Genomic DNA, 17,379 nt, shown 5'->3' on the forward strand with positions numbered 1-17,379 from the left:
AAAGTCATCAAATCGGATTTTAAACCTAACCTTAATGCATAACCCTAACCTTAAATTAAGACCAAAATGCAAATTTTTGTTTTCATGAATTATTACGATATAGCCCATTTTGACTTAGCAATTGGCCTATCTAGCGTAAACCGCTCAATTCTACCTCCAGGGCAAGACACATGACAATAAACGTCAACCTGCCCATTTACTGGAGGATCCTAATGCTCAGCTTTTCTTCAAGAACAACATACAGCGCATTTGGAAAGTATTCAGACCCCTTGACTTGTTCCACATTTTGTTACGTTACAGCCTTATTCTAAAATTAATTAAATAGTTTTTTTCCCTCATCAATCTACACACAATACCCTATAATTATAAAGCAAAAACGGGTTTCTAGAAATGTTTACAAATGTATTACAAATAAAAAACAGAAATATCACATTTACATAAGTATTCAAACCCTTTACTCAGTACTTTGTTGAAACACCTTTGGCAGCGATTACAGCCTTGAGTCTTCTTGGTTATGACGCTACAAGCTTGGCACACCTGTATTTGGGGAGTTTCTCCCATTCTTCTCTGCAGATTTTTTTTTTTTGTCATTTATCCAGAGCGACTTACAGTTAGTGAGTACATACATTATTATTTTATTTTTTATTTTTTTATTATTATTTTTTCTCTGGCACCCCGTGGGAGGGGGATGGGGAGCGTCGCTGCACAGCTATTTCTAGGTCTCTCCAGAGATGTTCGATTGGGTTCAAGTCTGGGCTCTGGCTGGGCCACTCAAGGACATTGAGACTTCTCCCGAAGCCACTGCTGCATTGTCTTGGCTGTGGGCTTAGGGTCATTGTCCTGTTGGAAGGTGAACCTTCGCCCCAGTCTGAGGTCCTGAGCTCTCTGGAGCAGGTTTTCATCAAGGATCTCTCTGTACTTTGCTCCGTTCATCTTTCCCTCGATCTTGACTAATCTCCCAGTCCGTGCCACTGAAAAACATTCCCACATGACGCTGCCACCACCATGCTTCACCGTAGAGTGAAGGTTTCCTCCAGACGTGATGCTTGGCATTCAGGCCAAAGAGTTCAAGCTTGGTTTCATCAGACCAGCAAATCTTGTTTCTCATGGTCTGAGAGTCCTTCAGGTGCCTTTTGGCAAACTCCAAGGATGATCAATGAAAACAGGATGCACCTGAGCTCAATTTCGAGTCTCGTAGCAAAGGGTCTGAATATTTATGTAAATAAGGTATTTCTGTTTTTTATTTTTAATACATTTGCACACACAAAAAAAACTGTTTTCGCTTTGTTGTTATGGGGTATTGTGTGTAGATTGATGAGGAAATTGATTTATTTAATCCATTTTAGAATAAGGTGTAACAAAATGTAACGTAACAAAATGTGGAAAAAGGGAAGGGGTATGAATACTTTCTGAATGCACTGTATATTTCAATTTTTGCAGCTTTATATCTGGTAGCAGCAAATGGGGATCCATAATAAATACAAATACAAATAACAAGAACTATGCCTGCTTCACTTTAAAGCTATGTGAAAGGGACCATGTAGAGGGACTAACTCACCTCACTCAGTCCTTCACAGTCATACAAAGGAGACAGAGACACCACACAGGGAAGTAACCCTTGATTGCAGATGTGCCATACAGTCTGCTTTAGAGGGGAATCTATATAGGTCACTCCTCAGAAACAGCTCTACAAACACTTTGAAACGCCTTTGGAAGCTGTCTGCCTTTTTAAAGGGCTAATATGTAAACCACAAAGCCAGCCTGCCGCCAGTGTAGCAATGCTTTCAGCACGGTGACCGCTCCTCTGCCAGCCCAGCCCTAATCTCTCTCTCTCTCTCTCTCTTTCCCTCTATCTGGGACTTTGTTAGTGTCCTTAACGTTATGACATCACCAGAGGGCGAGGGTGGTTCGATCGTTCAGAAGCATTGTGGTACAGTAGTATGAGATGAATAGTAGTATGACCTTATAATACATAACAACTATCTACTCACTGCATCTAGAGGAGAGAGAACTAGGAGTTAGGGACTAGGAGTTAGGGGCTAGGAGTTAGGGGCTAGTAGTTACAGGCTAGGAATTAGGGACTAGGAGTTAGGGGCTAGGAGTTACAGGCTAGGAATTAGGGGCTAGGAGTTAGGGGCTAGGAGTAAGGGGCTAGGTGTAAGCCATTCAAAAGCCATTTGATCTCCAAACCTCCACTCAGCCCAGCTCACGACTCAACTCCACTGTCTACTCCAATCCCATCCCGTCCTCCATGGCTGATCCAACAGAGTTTAGTTGAGTCGTGCAGGGGGAATCCTACTGGCCTTGCAAGCCGCCTGATCTCGCGAGCTTATCAGTGCAATGAACCATTCATATAAGCGTGCGAGATCACGTGGCTTGCAAGGCTAGAATCCTACAGGGAGAAACCCTAATTATTATACCACTTTTAATTAATATGCACGACTGATGACATTGTTTAGCCAGAGGGCGTTCAAAAGCAGCACCACAGACTAACCCACAGACAGACTGACTCCCTATAGGCGGAATGACTGGGACAGCACATCCCCCCTGGCCCTGATCCTATTGGAGTGAGCCCCCCAACAGCACACACACACACACAGGCACACACACATGCAAGCACGCACGCACACACACATACCCACACACTTCGGGCCAGTTTGTCAAAGTGTGTGCCTGTGCCACAAAAGTACAGTATCAGACTACAATTACATATATCACCTTCCTCCTCTCTCTCCCCTCCTTTCTCTCTCTCTCTCTCTCTCTCTCTCTCGCTCTCTCGCTCTCTCTCTCTCTCTCTCTCTCTCTCTCTCTCTCTCTCTCTCTCTCTCTCTCTCTCTCTCTCTCTCTCTCTCTCTCTCCCTCCTCTCCTCTCCCTCTCTCTCTCTCTCTCTCTCTCTCTCTCTCTACTCTCTCTCCCTCCCTCCCTCTCTCCCTCTCTCTCTCTCTCTCTCTCTCTCTCTCTCTCTCTCTCTCTCTCTCTCTCTCTCTCCTCCTCTCTCTCCCCTCTCTCTCTCTCACTATCTCTCTCTCTCTCTCTCTCTCTCTCTCTCTCTCTCTCTCTCTCTCTCTCTCTCTCTCTCTCTCTCTCTCTCTCTCTCCGCTCTCCCTCTTTTTCTTTCTCCCTCTCTCTCCCCCTCTCTCCTCTCTTCTCCTCTCGCTATCTCTCGATCTCTCTCCCTCTGCGTTATATAATATAGAGTCCATTACATCAGATTGAATGTGTGAAGCAGCAGTGGTAGTCATGCCAGGCCCTTCAATGTGTGCCACAGGAGGACAGAGACAGGAGAATATATCTAGAGCAGCAGCCCAACACACACACACACACACACACACACACACACACACTCTCTTGCATAGACATTTACACACATCTGGCCAACCCCTGTCGGCATAATAAGCTCCATCCACGCAGTTGCTGTACAGTGTAGAATAGACTTGACACACACACACACACACACACACACACACACAGAGAACAGAACAGAACAGAACAGATCACGTAATAAAGACACAGACAGGCCATAGACTGTGAGGAAATAAAATGTTAGTTTTTAAGCGACGGCTCATTAAGATCAAATTCCTATCATAATCTACATATCACATTATTATACATGAGGAAATGATTAGGAACTAATTCAGAAATTACTAGGCCTACATTAAAACACATGTATTCACATACACTGACTGCACTCTCCAACACCAAAATCAAATAGTCACTTTAGTTATGCAAGCCTGACAAAACAGAACAGTAATGAACATCTGGTATTGTTTTTATGGATAAACATTCTAGTTTACTTCATATAATTAAGGGAGACTGAGAAGAGAGTTGTGATGGTATGGTACTCATTACTCATCAATGGCCCTCAGTCCTCAGTCCTGAACATATGGAGCTAGCAGACTACTGTCGTACCACTAACTCACTGAATATGTAACAGTGGCAATTAGTCAATAAACATGTTCAACATGAGCTGACAGTGACACTGAATAGACTTCCCATGAATAATGCAAAGGTCATTTGACTATCCCTGACATAACTCTGTGCATCCCAAATAGCACTCTATTCCCTATATAGTGCACGACTGTTGGCCAGAGCCAAAAGTAAATTCCCTAGAATAAGAGAGATCCCTATAAAGTAATGCTCTATAGGGAATAGGTTGCCTCTTCAGATTGCCCCCCCTAGTGTACAGTATGAGAGTAGAAAGAGAGAGCAGGAGGAAGAGTGTTCCTACCTTTCTCACTGACAGACTCACTCTCTATCTCCACGTCCTCACAGCTGGTGTACTCCGGCGTGGTGGCCAGTTCCTCCTCCGAGCTGCTTAGGGACACCTGCCGCATTTTACCCCCCTTTTTGGTTTTGTGGGGCTTTGGTGGCGGCGGCCGGATGGACTCAGACTGGTCGGAGCTCAGAGAGTCGTTCCTCAACATGGAGTCCATCTTCTCCCTCTTGGTCTTCCTGACTGCAGAGCTGGGGTCCAGATAATCATGACCCCTGAACCCTATGGGCTCCCCCGGCCCCCGCCTCATGTCCCCTGACCTGTCCCCCAGCACGGGGCTGCGGTGTGGGGTGGGGGGGGCTCTGGTTGGAGGTCCGGTGGTGGCCTCCAGGGCCGGGGGAGTTTCTGTCCATGGAGTAGGAGCGTTGGCCCCCCATGGGCGGCCGGCGCTCGGTCAGGTGCTGTCTGGACAGGCGGATAGGTCCCTGGGGCTCGTCCTGCTCCGTGTAGGCCAGAGACACATCACTGTGGCGCCTCTCGTGCCTGGCACGGCCCACCTCAGCATGCATTCTCATCTGCTCTTCGTAGGGCTGGGGCTTGACGGGGTAACGGGCCAGGTTGGGGTCGGAGCGGTAGCGTGTCTGGTACTCCTCCTGGCGCTGGCGCTGCTGCTCGTACTCACTGGGCTGCCCGTCTAGAGGGTAGGGCCCGTCCTGGTCCAGAGTGTAGTCCTCCTGTGAGTGCCAGCGGCCCCGCCCACCCCGGTACTCCCCTCGCGCCGCCTCAGCGTCTCGGTACCTCCGTGGGGCCCCACGCCGAGGGTCCCCATCCCCGTAGTCGGACGGTGATCTGGGCATGGTGCCGTCCCCTTGGGCATACTGACCCCGCTCCTCCCTTTGGTCGTATTTTTGGTTTGGATCCCTGGATGCTGATGGGCTTCGTTTCCTGTCAATCAAAGAAAAAGACTGTTAGTGGGCGGGTCAAGTAGGAGTGAAGATTCTGAGTGAGAAGAGGGTTTTAAAAGGCTGTATATTATATTATAGAATCATACTGAGCTTGAGTATCATTATATCACCAGTATATAAACTCTCACTGATGCTTAGGATGAAAGATCTACAGGGCTTTCTGCTTTCTAAACCCACTCCAAACACAGCAGTTCCCTAGACAGGGTAGCCACCAGTGTGGTGTGTGTGTGTGTGTGTGTGTGTGTGTGTGTGTGTGTGTACTCCACACTGCGTGGGCCTCATAGACGTCTGATGAAAGGCCTAGCTAGCTCACATAACAGGGCTGGAGCTGGGGGTTTTGAGCTGGGGGTTTTGAGCTCGGGGTTTGGGAAGAAGTAGGACTCCCGCACTTCTTTGATTCTCTTCACTAAAAATATATCTAGGAGCCCTAAGATGGCAGCCAGACCCAAAGACAAGATATCCCTGAAAAGGCACTTTTCAAAAACCAAGCAGCCTTTAAATGTCTCAAAACAGGAAATAGTTTCCCATCACAACTGATGTTATTCCTGTAAGGAGTCACAGTCTGTACAAATACATTCAACATTATATTCTAATGGTACACTATTATCTATTGATCTATAATATGGTTCCATTTCCTCTTGGTTACTATGTGGTACTATAGGTCATCTTTCATCTTCATGTTCATTCCATCTGATTACTGTGTTGGTGTAAGGCGGTTAAATGATGATTATTGCAATGCATTTCAAACAGCTAGATGGCACATGATTAACGCCAGACGTTGCCTGAGTATGGCCTGTTTGTGTTTTCAAATGAATAGTGTGTGTGTGTGTGTGTGTGCGTGTGTATGTACATGTGCGACAGAGAGAGAGAGAGAAAGAGGGAGAGAGAGTCAAAGAGAGCGAGAGAGAGAGAGAGAGAGTCTGTGCTATGATAAATTACACTCTGTTCCCCAGCGTTGGGATGTGCTGTCTGCTGTCTGGAGGGGGAAGGGAAGGGGGAGGGGAGGGGAGGGAAGTGTGTGTGTGTGGGGGGGGGGGGGGGGGGGTGTAGCTTAGCCAGTAATAATGTGCCTAAGTTAGGAGCATGCTGGGAAAAAGGGATTATTAACAATCTCATTTCGACTTTGAGAAGACGAGTAGGAGTGAAGAGGAGGAGAGGCAAAAAAAAGGAGAAGAGAGGGGGAGAGGAGGAGAGAAGGAGAGGAGGAGAGGAAGAGAGGAGGAGAGAAGGAGAGGAGGAGAGGAAGAGAGGAGGAGAGGAGGAGAGGAAGAGAGGAAGAGAGGAGGAGAGGAGGAGAGGAAGAGAGGAGGAGAGGAAGAGAGGAAGAGAGGAGGAGAGAAGGAGAGAAGGAGAGGAGGAGAGGAAGAGAGGAAGAGAGGAGGAGAGAAGGAGAGGAAGAGAGGAGGAGAGGAGGAGAGAAGGAGAGGAGGAGAGGGGTAATGGAGGAGAGGAGAACAGACTACTTCCCTAATTATATCTGTCCCCTCCATCCCCATGGAAAACCACTGCTCTGCTCCACACACAGCCAGTAGAGTCACATAGACAAACACAACTAGCATTCTGTAGTCGTTGCACTGAGCTAGAATACTGTGAAGCCAGAATGGGAGAGCAGGATCATGTGAAACACTTTTTACGTCTCAACTACTGTATTCACACCTGAACTGTACTCACACCTGTACTGCACTGTTCCAATAATATTTTCCAACCAGACATCAAATATTATCCATTGACAGTAAATATAGAGCAGCAGCCACCATTTTGTTTTTGTCACTATGTTATTTGGGCCAAATGTAATATGTCATAACTGGTTCAAGATTTGTGATATATTATGTACTCCTCCATAATCCCAAAGACAGTGACTGCATCCCAAATGGCACCCTATTCCCTTTATAGTGCACTACATTTGACCAGAGCTCTATGGGCCCTGTTCAGAAGTAGTGTATTATAAAGGGATTAGGGTGCCATTTGGGACACAATTACAGTATATCCAGCAGTCACTGAAGGCGAAATGGGGGAAGTAAGATGTGGCTGAGGAGCCCTGGCTGTGATCAGCCCTGTATGTTAATGCATTCCTTTTGTCCAAACTACGCTATTCACAAATCATACCTCTTTTTCTACTTTTTACCTCTGAGAAGAAAGTAGGAAAGACGGAAAGAAGGAAAGAAAGGTAATGACATGTTAGGACTCAAATGCTTTCTGAGTTGTCTTAACTTTGTATGTGACAACCTTCCAATACATTTCCAACAGCAGGTTCATTAATGGTCATGTTTTTGACCCAATCATGTACTGTACTGTACTGTACAGGCTGATGCATTATGTATAAGTCTTCCGGACAATAACGGACCGCTGCTTCATAGAGAAAACCAAGGTGAGGCGGCGGCAGGAATGATGATATGGAATGATGATATGGCAGAGTACAGTAGACTGGCTGAGTGACAGGATGGAACGCGCAGGGTGTATGTGTGTGTGTGTGTGGGGGGGGGGGGGGGTTATTGCATTGTCAGCATGTCTCTGTAAGACAGGCATGGTGTGTGTGTGTGTGTGTGTGTGTGTGTGTGTGTGTGTGTGTGTGTGTGTGTGTGTGTGTGTGTGTGTGTGTGTGTGTGGTTGTACTGATTACACTAGGAAATGCTTCTGTAAGAGTTATTAGTATGTCCTAAGGGCCCCTGGTCAATGCACCCTCAGGACTGCTACTGTTGTGAAATACTACACACACACCCACACTACAAACATTACCATACCCCCCCTTGACAAGCCCTGACTCTACTTGACACAAATATCCCATAATGTGTAGTCCTGTTTAGCCCTGGATGCTCTTTGCGTCCAAACAGACCAGAGTCAATAGCAGCAGCAGCAGCAACTACTACTACTACTACTACTACTACTACTAGTACTACTACTACTACTACTACTACCTACTACTACTACTACTACTACTACTACTACTAGTACTACTACTACTACTACTACTACCTACTACTACTACTACTACTACTACTACTAGTACTACTACTACTACTACTACTACTAGTACTACTACTACTACCTACTACTACCTACTACTATTACTACTACTACTACTACTACTACTACTACTACTACTACTACTACTACATCTGCCTACAGCATCATGCTAATGTCATCAGCGCAGGCCGTAGAGCAACACAACACCACTCTGCTGTGGATGATCTGTACATTATCTCCCTCCCTGTAAATGTATCTGGAATACATGTTGTATAATAAGACATATATTTCCATGTATTTTCTTTCCGTATAGGATCTCTGACTGACTGGCTGTGGTAGTGGAATAGGTTTTCTTTGGTGATGTCTCTCTGTGCTCTCCTGCTGCTCCCAGCTCCCATATGACACAGTCCCATGAGCTTACGTTTGCATTCAAACCCCTATTCAAACTGCTGTCCAACAGACGGACGGACCAACTGAGGGACGGACCGAGGCACGGACGGAAGGACAGATAGACACACACAGACAGACAGACAGACAGACAGACAGACAGATAGACAGACAGACAGACAGACAGACAGACAGACAGACAGACAGACAGACAGACAGACAGACAGACAGACAGACAGACATGCATACATACATACAGGAAGTTCAGCTCTCTCATAGAATAGCCGGTATGATACAGTGGCAGTGAGCATTGTGCATTCACAGAGCATTGTGCATTCAGAGAGCATTGTCCAAAACCCAAGCTGCCAGTGCAGTATGGGAGCTAGGAGGATGGGATAGTGACGTCATTCAGAAGCAGACAATGATTCATCCACCAGCCTCTCAGCCTACCGTCCGAAATCTGAACTGCGTAGCGTAGTGATGTAAGTACTGGCATGGCATTGAACTGCATTCACACTGCATAAGGAGCCTAATCTGCTGCTGGGCTGAGCCTGGTACAGCCAGTGAATCAAATCAAATCAACGGGTGTAGATACTTACTGTGAAATGCTTACTTACAAGCCCTTAACCAACAATGCAGTTTTAAGAAAAATAAGAGTTAAGAAAAAATATTTACTAAATAATCTACAGTAAAAAATAAAAGAGCAACAATAAAATAACAATAACTAGGCTATATAAAGGGGGTACCGGTACCGAGTCAATGTGCGGGGGTACAGGTTAGTCAAGGTAATATGTACATGTAGTAAAAAGGGCAATGCAAATAGTCTGGGTAGCCATTTGATTAGCTGTTCAGCAGTCTTATGGCTTGGGGGTAGAAGCTGTTAAGAAGCCTTTTGGACCTAGACTTGGCGCTCTGGTACCGCTTGCCGTGTGGTAGCAGAGAGAACAGTCTATGACTAGGGTGGCTGGAGTCTTTGGCAATTTTTGGGGCCTTCCTCTGACACCGCCTGTTATAGAGGTCCTGGATGGCAGGAAGCTTGGCCCAAGTGATGTACTGGGCCATACGCACTACCCTCTGTAGCACCTTGCGGTCGCAGGCCGAGCAGTTGCCATGCTAGGCGGTGTTGCAACCAGTCAGGATGCTCTCGATGGTACAGCTGTAGAACTTTATGAGGATCTGAGGAGCCATGCCAAATCTTTTCAGTCTCCTGAGGGGGAATAGGCGTTGTCATGCTCTCTTCACGACTGTCTTGGTATGTTTGGACCATGATAGTTTGTTGGTGATGTGGACACCAAGGAACTTGAAACTCTCAACCTGCTCCACTACAGCCCCGTCGATGAGAATGGGTGTGTGCTCAGCCCTCCTTTTCCTGTAGTCCACGATCATCTCCTTTGTCTTGATCACGTTGAGGGAGAGGTTGTTGTCCTGGAACCACACTTCCAGGTCTCTGACCTCCTCCATATAGGCTGTCTCATCGTTGTCGGTGATCAGGCCTACCACCGTTGTGTCATAGGCAAACTTAATGATGGTGTTGGAGTCGTGCTTGGCCACGCAGTCATGGGTGAACAGGGAGTACAGGAAGGGACTAAGCACGCACCCCTGAGGGGCCCCCGTGTTGAGGATCAGCGTGGCAGATGTGTTGTTGCCTACCCTTACCACCTGGGGGCGGCCTGCCAGTTGCAGAGGGATGTGTTTAGTCCCAGGGTCCTTAGCTTAGTGATGAGCTTTGAGGGCACTATGGTGTTGAACACTGAGCTGTAGTCAATGAACAGCATTCTCACGTAGGTGTTCCTTTTGTCCAGGTGGGAAAGGGCAGTAATGAGTGCAATAGAGATTGCGTCATCTGTGGATCTGTTGGCGCGGTATGCAAATTGGAGTGGGTCTAGGGTTTCTGGGATGATGGTGTTGATGTGAGCCATGACCAGCCTTTCAAAGCACTTCATGGCTACAGACGTGAGTGCTACGGGTCGGTAGTCATTTAGGCAAGTTACCTTGGTGTTCTTGGGCACAAGGGACTATATGGTTGTCTGCTTGAAACATGTAGATATTACAGACTCGGCCAGGAACAGGTTGAAAATGTCAGTGAAGACACTTGCCAGTTGGTCAGCACATGCTCTGAGTACACGTCCTGGTAATCCGTCTGGCCCTGACCTGTTTAAAGTTCTTACTCATATCGGCTACGGCGAGCGTGATCACACAGTCGTCCGGAACAGCTGGTGCTCTCATGCATGCTTCAGTGTTGCTTGCCTCGAAGCGCGCATAGAAGTCATTTAACTCGTCTGGTAGGCTTGTGTCACTGGGCACCTGGCGGCTGGGCTTCCCTTTGTAGTCCGTAATAGTTTGCAAGCCCTGCCACATCCGACGAGTGTCGGAGCCAGTGTAGTAGGATTCAATCTTAGTCCTGTATTTACGCTTTCCCTGTTTGATGGTTCGTCTGAGGGCATAGCGGGATTTCTTATAAGCTTCCGGGTTAGAGTCCCGCTCCTTGAAAGCGGCAGCTCTACCCTTTAGCTCAGTGCGGATGTTGCTTCTGGTTGGGGTACGTACGGTCACTGTGGGGACAACGTCATCGATGTACTTATTGTTGAAGCCTGTGACTGATGTGGTATACTCCGCAAAACAGTCCTGTAGCTTAGCATCTGCGTCATCTGACCACTTCCGTATTGAGCGAGTCACTGGTACTTCCTGCTTTAGTTTTTGCTAGTAAGCAGGAATCAGGAGGATAGAATTATGGTCAGATTTGCCAAATGGAGGGCGAGGGAGAGCTTTGTATGTGTCTCTGTGTGTGGAGTAAAGGTGGTCTAGAGTTTTTTTTCCTCTTGTTGAACATGTAACATGCTGGTAGAATTAGGTAAAACGGATTTAAGTGTCCCTGCATTAAAGTCCCCGGCCACTAGGAGTGCCGCCTCTGGATGAGCATTTTCTTGTTTGCTTATGGCTTTATACAGCTCATTGAGTGCGGTCTTAGAATCATTGCCAGTGCCTGGCTATGAGAACAAGGCTTTTCCCTGTCCTGTTTCGTTCTGTGTGTTCTGTACTAACATAGGTCTACAGATGTTCTAGAATGGTCTAGAATGTTTAGATAGACCATTAGATTGATTGTTCAGAGGATAACATGTTAAATGTGGTGCTCTTTAACATGGTGATGCATGTGACTGGTATATAGGTTGTGTGTGAGTGTGTGTGTGTGTGTGCGTGTGTGTGCGTGTGTATTTATGTGTGTGTGTGGTGATGATTAAGTGTTTTCTGGGGCTCCAGCAGGACGCCCTCTGCGGTGACAAATCATTAACGTTTGATGCAGTTTATCATAAAAACGGGGTTATCAGACATACATTATTGGGAGCATCTGCAAAACACAGCCTCTGACTGATTTACAGTGAGAGGATGGGAGAGGGGAGAGGAGGTGTGTGTGTGCTGTTCCCAGAGCTATAAGCTCCCATTTCTCTCTCTCATCGTTCTCACGACCTGATCAACCCAGAAACCACCCGGAAAATACTGTGTAGAACCTTTTTACACATCAAAGCTGGGAGTACAACGTCAAAGATGGGAGTGCTGTACATGCTGCTCTGTTTACATGAACAAAATATTGTATGTTACAATCTCAGTCCTGTGTTTGTTTTTGTAATGTCTTTTCACATTTACACAATGCCACAAACTATCCTGATCTTCCCTGAAGGGGACAATAGCAATAACGCATTGATCTTTGCAACAAGGACATAGCATAACAAGGGCGCTATAGTTTAGTTTCACCAAAGATTCATAAGGTGTTCTTAGATTTCAGAATTAGAGAAGGCAGGCCGTTTTCACTGTTTCCTGGGGCTATGATGATATTCTATTAAAAACCAAAGGAATGCCACAACAGGAAAGATCAATAAGGGAAAGTCAATGAGAAAGCTTTCAGTGACTGATGTACCCTTCATGGTTACTGCTGGTTTCACACTCGCAATCACATACATATATAGGCACACAGACACATACCGACATGCACCAACACTGACACGCACCAACAAAGATCCACACACACCGAGACACACACACACAATTCCCTTCCTCAATAACTATGAGGGGTTTGGAGGTTTAAACCCCCTACGTTATGTCAGAGCAGATATACAGTAAGTCTATGTTCATACTGCTATTAGTGCAGGGAATAAAATAAAAATAAAATAAATAATAATCATCTCAACTGTACTAGAGAGCATCTCACCAATACCCTTTTCACACTGCTGAGGCAAGCCAAGAGGAGCTGTACTGGGCTGGCCTGGTTACTAGTGATGTGGGAAAAACCATTCAGTTACATATCGCGATATTATTTTGGACAAAATTATATCGATACTTTGACTCCAACTATCGATTTGTTAGGTAGCGTTAGCTAGCGCTAGTCGGCTGTACATGCGCCAAAACGCCGGTATTTTTCATTCTATAACTTGTTCTCCATTTTCTTTTAAAATAGTGAGTCAACATGTTTTCAGCACTTTTATTTCCATGACTGATCAAAACCTGTTTTTATTATGTCTCTCTTTTGTATAGTGAGCAATATATTTCACAAATCGCAATAAAATCACAGTATCGAATCGCAATGCATATAGAATAGTGAGAATAGAAATACATATCGTATCGGCATCTTAGTATCGTGATGATATCGTATCGTGAGGTCCCTGGCAATTACCAGCCGTACTGGTTACGCATCCATCATAGTGTATACAAAGGACTATGTGAAAAGAAAATATCCACATTAACGTTCGGGTCGGCAAGATAATAAGAAAAGTCTCCAACAGTCCTAGTTGAGGCTGATAGCATTGAGGACTGATATACAACAACAGATCATAAAAATCTTACTGTATTCTACTGTCAGATCCAGGGATGCAGTTCATCTCAAAGCGCTTCCTCGCTGCTCCACGCAAACACATGGCCTTGGTCTCTCACTCAGTTATCAGCTCCAAAACATCCAAAACAATTCAGTTTCAGACCGAGATGCTTTACTGTTTGTTTTCAATCCTCTGTCCTTCTCAGAAACGTCCTTGTGTTATTTCCCTACTATAGTGAGACTGAGCAAGATGGAGAGGGGCTATGCGTGGTCTTTGCACTCCGGTTCCGACTGTGTGACGCACCACCACCACCACCACCAGCAGCAGCAGCACAGGATCAGGCTGTGGTAGTACTGAAACATGTTAAATAAGAGAGTGAAAAGCAATCAAGGCATAAACGCGAGCCTGCCCCCCGTGGGGATGGTGCCACCTCAACTTCACGGATAATGGAGAGAAGTTAAATGAAAACAAATGACTAGCACTGCGTAGCTAGAGATCTCCCTCTTAGAGCAAATGTGGTCCGCCTAATGACCACAATATATCGTCGGTGGGAGGGAATAGTCATTAGTGAAATGAGATAAGTGAAAGACAGGCTGAGTGTTCATGTCTCAACAAAGAGAAATCAGAGACAGACAACCACTCTGGGAAGAGATGGAAAGAAAACTACTCAGAGTCCATTTAGAGCCCATGCATCATCACAGTGACTAGCTCCAAGACTGAGTCAGCCGCCCGCCCGCCTGCCGCCTGTCTCGAGGCCCCCAAGGCTAACACCCACCCAGCCAATCCTTAGTAGTGTTACTACAAGTCTAACACCCACCCAGCCAATCCTTAGTGGTGTTACTACAAGTCTAACACCCACCCAGCCAATCCCCAGTGGTGTTACTACAAGGTTAACACACACCCAGCCAATCCCCTAACTACAGTACAATCCAAAACTCCAAGAATCAAGATTTCGCAGCAACAAAAACAGAGACTTGTGGCCCCTCAAAACGCTGTAACGCAAATGATCCAAAATAACATCCGTCCAGAATTAGTGGCTTTAGTTTAGAGACAGCTCCCTTTCGTCCTCTCTCTCTGCCCACTGCTACCGTCCTGGGCACACTGCCGGACAGGGGCGATGGGCACAGCTTACAGCATGACCTGCTGCTGTAAAGGCTGCTGGGATGAGAACCGTGGAGGGATGGAAGCCGGGGAGTTATGGTTTAATACCTTGGTGTGTGCGTGCGTATGTGTGTGTGCCTGGAGGTCGAGCAATGGCGTCCTCTCCAGGAGAGGATCACAGTACTGGATGTAAGCTCCTCTCCTCAGCTGATTACTGGCTGCCAGTCAGTTATCACCCAATGAAACCCAGGCAGGCAGGCAGCGTACCCTGTAGATCAGACGGACCTATAATCCCATTCAACAGAGTTGCGCTCTGACCAAAATGATCCTCCTGAAACTGAACAAATGATGTCTGTCCCAAATGGTACCCTTATCCCCTATGTAGTGCACTACTTTAGACCAGGGCCCAAAAGTAGTTCTCTATATAGGGAACAGGTTGCCATTTGGGACTCGTCCTATGTATGTTTTCTTCCTCCCCAAAGGGATTTCAGGGCATCAAATACGAGAGAGACAGAGAGAGAGAGAGAGAGAGAGAGAGAGAGAGAGAGAGAGAGAGAGAGAGAGAGAGAGAGAGAGAGAGAGAGAGAGAGAGAGAGAGAGAGAGAGAGAGAGAGAGAGAGAGAGAGACAGAGAGAGAGAGAGAGATAATCTCTATCTATCTACCATTATTAGTGTGCATCACAAAATGGATCAAAGAGTTTTTCTGAAGCTGCGCCACCATGATGACGTAGCCTCATCCAATGACCTGTTTTAGCTGTGCCCTTCTGTGGTAGTGGTGTGAGGAAGGATGTTGGATGGGTGCGGTAGTACGGGACATGGGTGCATGGGACTGCATGGGACTCTGATTTCCAGTAACTCCTCTGTGGGCCTGTTAAACTGGGTGAGTGAGGACACACAGAGGGAGGAAACAGCAGTACTCTTACTGAAGAGCTGGTCTTTAAAAGGAGTGTTGTGCCAACCAGCCCAGCACATCTCCCACACCCAGCCCCCAGTAAACCCCTGGCCTGCACTGTCTCTGTCTCTCCCTCAACAACATCTGGGCTGTGTCCCAAATGACACCACAATGTACTACATAGGGAAAGCAGTGCACTATATAGGGAATAGAGTGCCACTTGGGACACATCCATGCAGTGTTAACATATGCAAACCAGAGGAAGACCTGAGACTGTCTCTCAACAGGATGGCATGGATTGTTCTAATGTGACATTCAATAACATTGTAATTGTGATCCTATACAGACCTCTCACACACACAGTGGTGGGACAGCTGGCAACGTTCAGAACATTCTGAATGGAACAGAGCAGACAGGATGTCCCGTAACACCACATTCATCACAGCCTGCACAACACACACACCATACAAACACACATACGCACACACCATACAAACACACACACATGCACACCACACACACCTCTAATTGACCATGGTAGCAGGGCCGCTGCAGGCCTGTGTGTTTATGCCATGTTTATATCATACTCATGACTTGAAAGCTAAACAGACGCCACACTGCCAAATATTTCTCCTGTTAAGCAGCTAGCGCCTCTGCCAAGCTATGTAGGCCGAGCCCAACAGAGAAAAGCATTAAGATGATACTCTAGTCTATGCTACTGCTTCTCCCTGAAGAGAAAATGCTATTTTAAGTATCTAACTAACTGTCTGTACATCGTTCAAATTTCAAAAACAGCATCTAGACACAAAACACTGCTGGAATTGATAAAACAAATATCTATCTGTCTGCCAAACTGTCTGTCTGTTCACTGGGGTTTTCTAGGAGCGGCACTCGGAGCACACACACACACACACACACACACACACAGTCACACACACACAGTCACACACACAGCAAAGCACGGCAGTCTCACGGCTGACTGAAAGTAATCAACACCAGAGGCACACCCAATTAACATTTTTGGCAAGTCAAATAAATACATGCGTTTGCTGCTCGTCTGTGACCCGACTTCACCACATGTGAAGCAACTAATCCTTCAAACAAAAACAGGCCAACACCCAACTCTGCTATGGCACTTGAATATAATGTAAACACATTTAGGTTTACTCTCTACAGGCATTGAAGAGAAATAAGTACAGTACAGTGCAGTACAGTACAATGCAGTACAGTGCAGTACATTGCAGTACAGTGCAATAACGTGCAGTACAGTGCAGTACAGTGCAGTACAGTGCAGTACACATACGGCATAACAGGCCTACTGCTGCTACTGCATGTTGAATACTTGTCAACCATTGTTCATCTCCATGCTCCAGGCCCTGTACAAAGCATATTGTGACAAATGTCAAGCTATTCATAACAGAGACCATTTTCATTGTAACTCCAGAGTACTGTTTTCTTTCAATGGTAGAAAATGTCTTTCCATGCAGACAGATCCACAGCCTCCCCACCATCTTCTCTCTCTCGCACTCTTTGATTCTCTCTGAATCTATGTCAGATTATTTCTCTCTCTCTCTCTCTCTCTCTCTCTCTCTCTCTCTCTCTCTCTCTCTCTCTCTTCTGTCACGCACACGCACACGCACACACACACATTTCTTTCTGGTTCTGCTAAGTATGCATTTTTCATTCCAGTGAGCAAGCTGCATTTGAAATCAAAGGGAACACGGGGCAGCTGTCTAGCTCCATAGAAAGTGAGGAGGTAATGAAAAAGCAGTGGTGAGTCAGAGGATGGTTTAATAATCCCTGCTGCCCAAAATAACATCTCAGGGATGGGGCTGGAAAGAGAGAGGCTGGGGGAGAGGCTGGGGGTAATTGGGGGAGAGAGGCTGGGGCTGGATGTAGGGATGGGCCTGAGGATGGAGGTGGGGTATGGCAGAGAGGGTGGTGATGGGGCTGAAGGATGTGGGTGGAGGTGGGGTAGGGAGAGGATGGGGCTGGGGCTGTGGTAGGGAGAGAGAGAGGCTGGGGCATGATGTAGGGATGGGGCTGGGGCT

The 17,379-nt window shown here is 46.5% G+C and overlaps 1 pseudogene across 1 annotated transcript in view; it reads right to left on the reverse strand.

The window, feature by feature from the left end:
• LOC311108241 (regulating synaptic membrane exocytosis protein 2-like) overlaps positions 1-17,379 on the reverse strand; it is a 142,937-nt pseudogene that overhangs the window by 54,572 nt on the left and 70,986 nt on the right. Inside the window, exon 6 of the transcript in view lies at positions 4,230-5,159. The product of the transcript in view is annotated as a regulating synaptic membrane exocytosis protein 2-like (transcript). The remainder of the gene's footprint in view (positions 1-4,229; positions 5,160-17,379) is intronic.

Source organism: Coregonus lavaretus (genome assembly GCF_964263955.1).
Source record: "Coregonus lavaretus genome assembly, chromosome: 3".
Taxonomy (NCBI): domain Eukaryota; kingdom Metazoa; phylum Chordata; class Actinopteri; order Salmoniformes; family Salmonidae; genus Coregonus; species Coregonus lavaretus.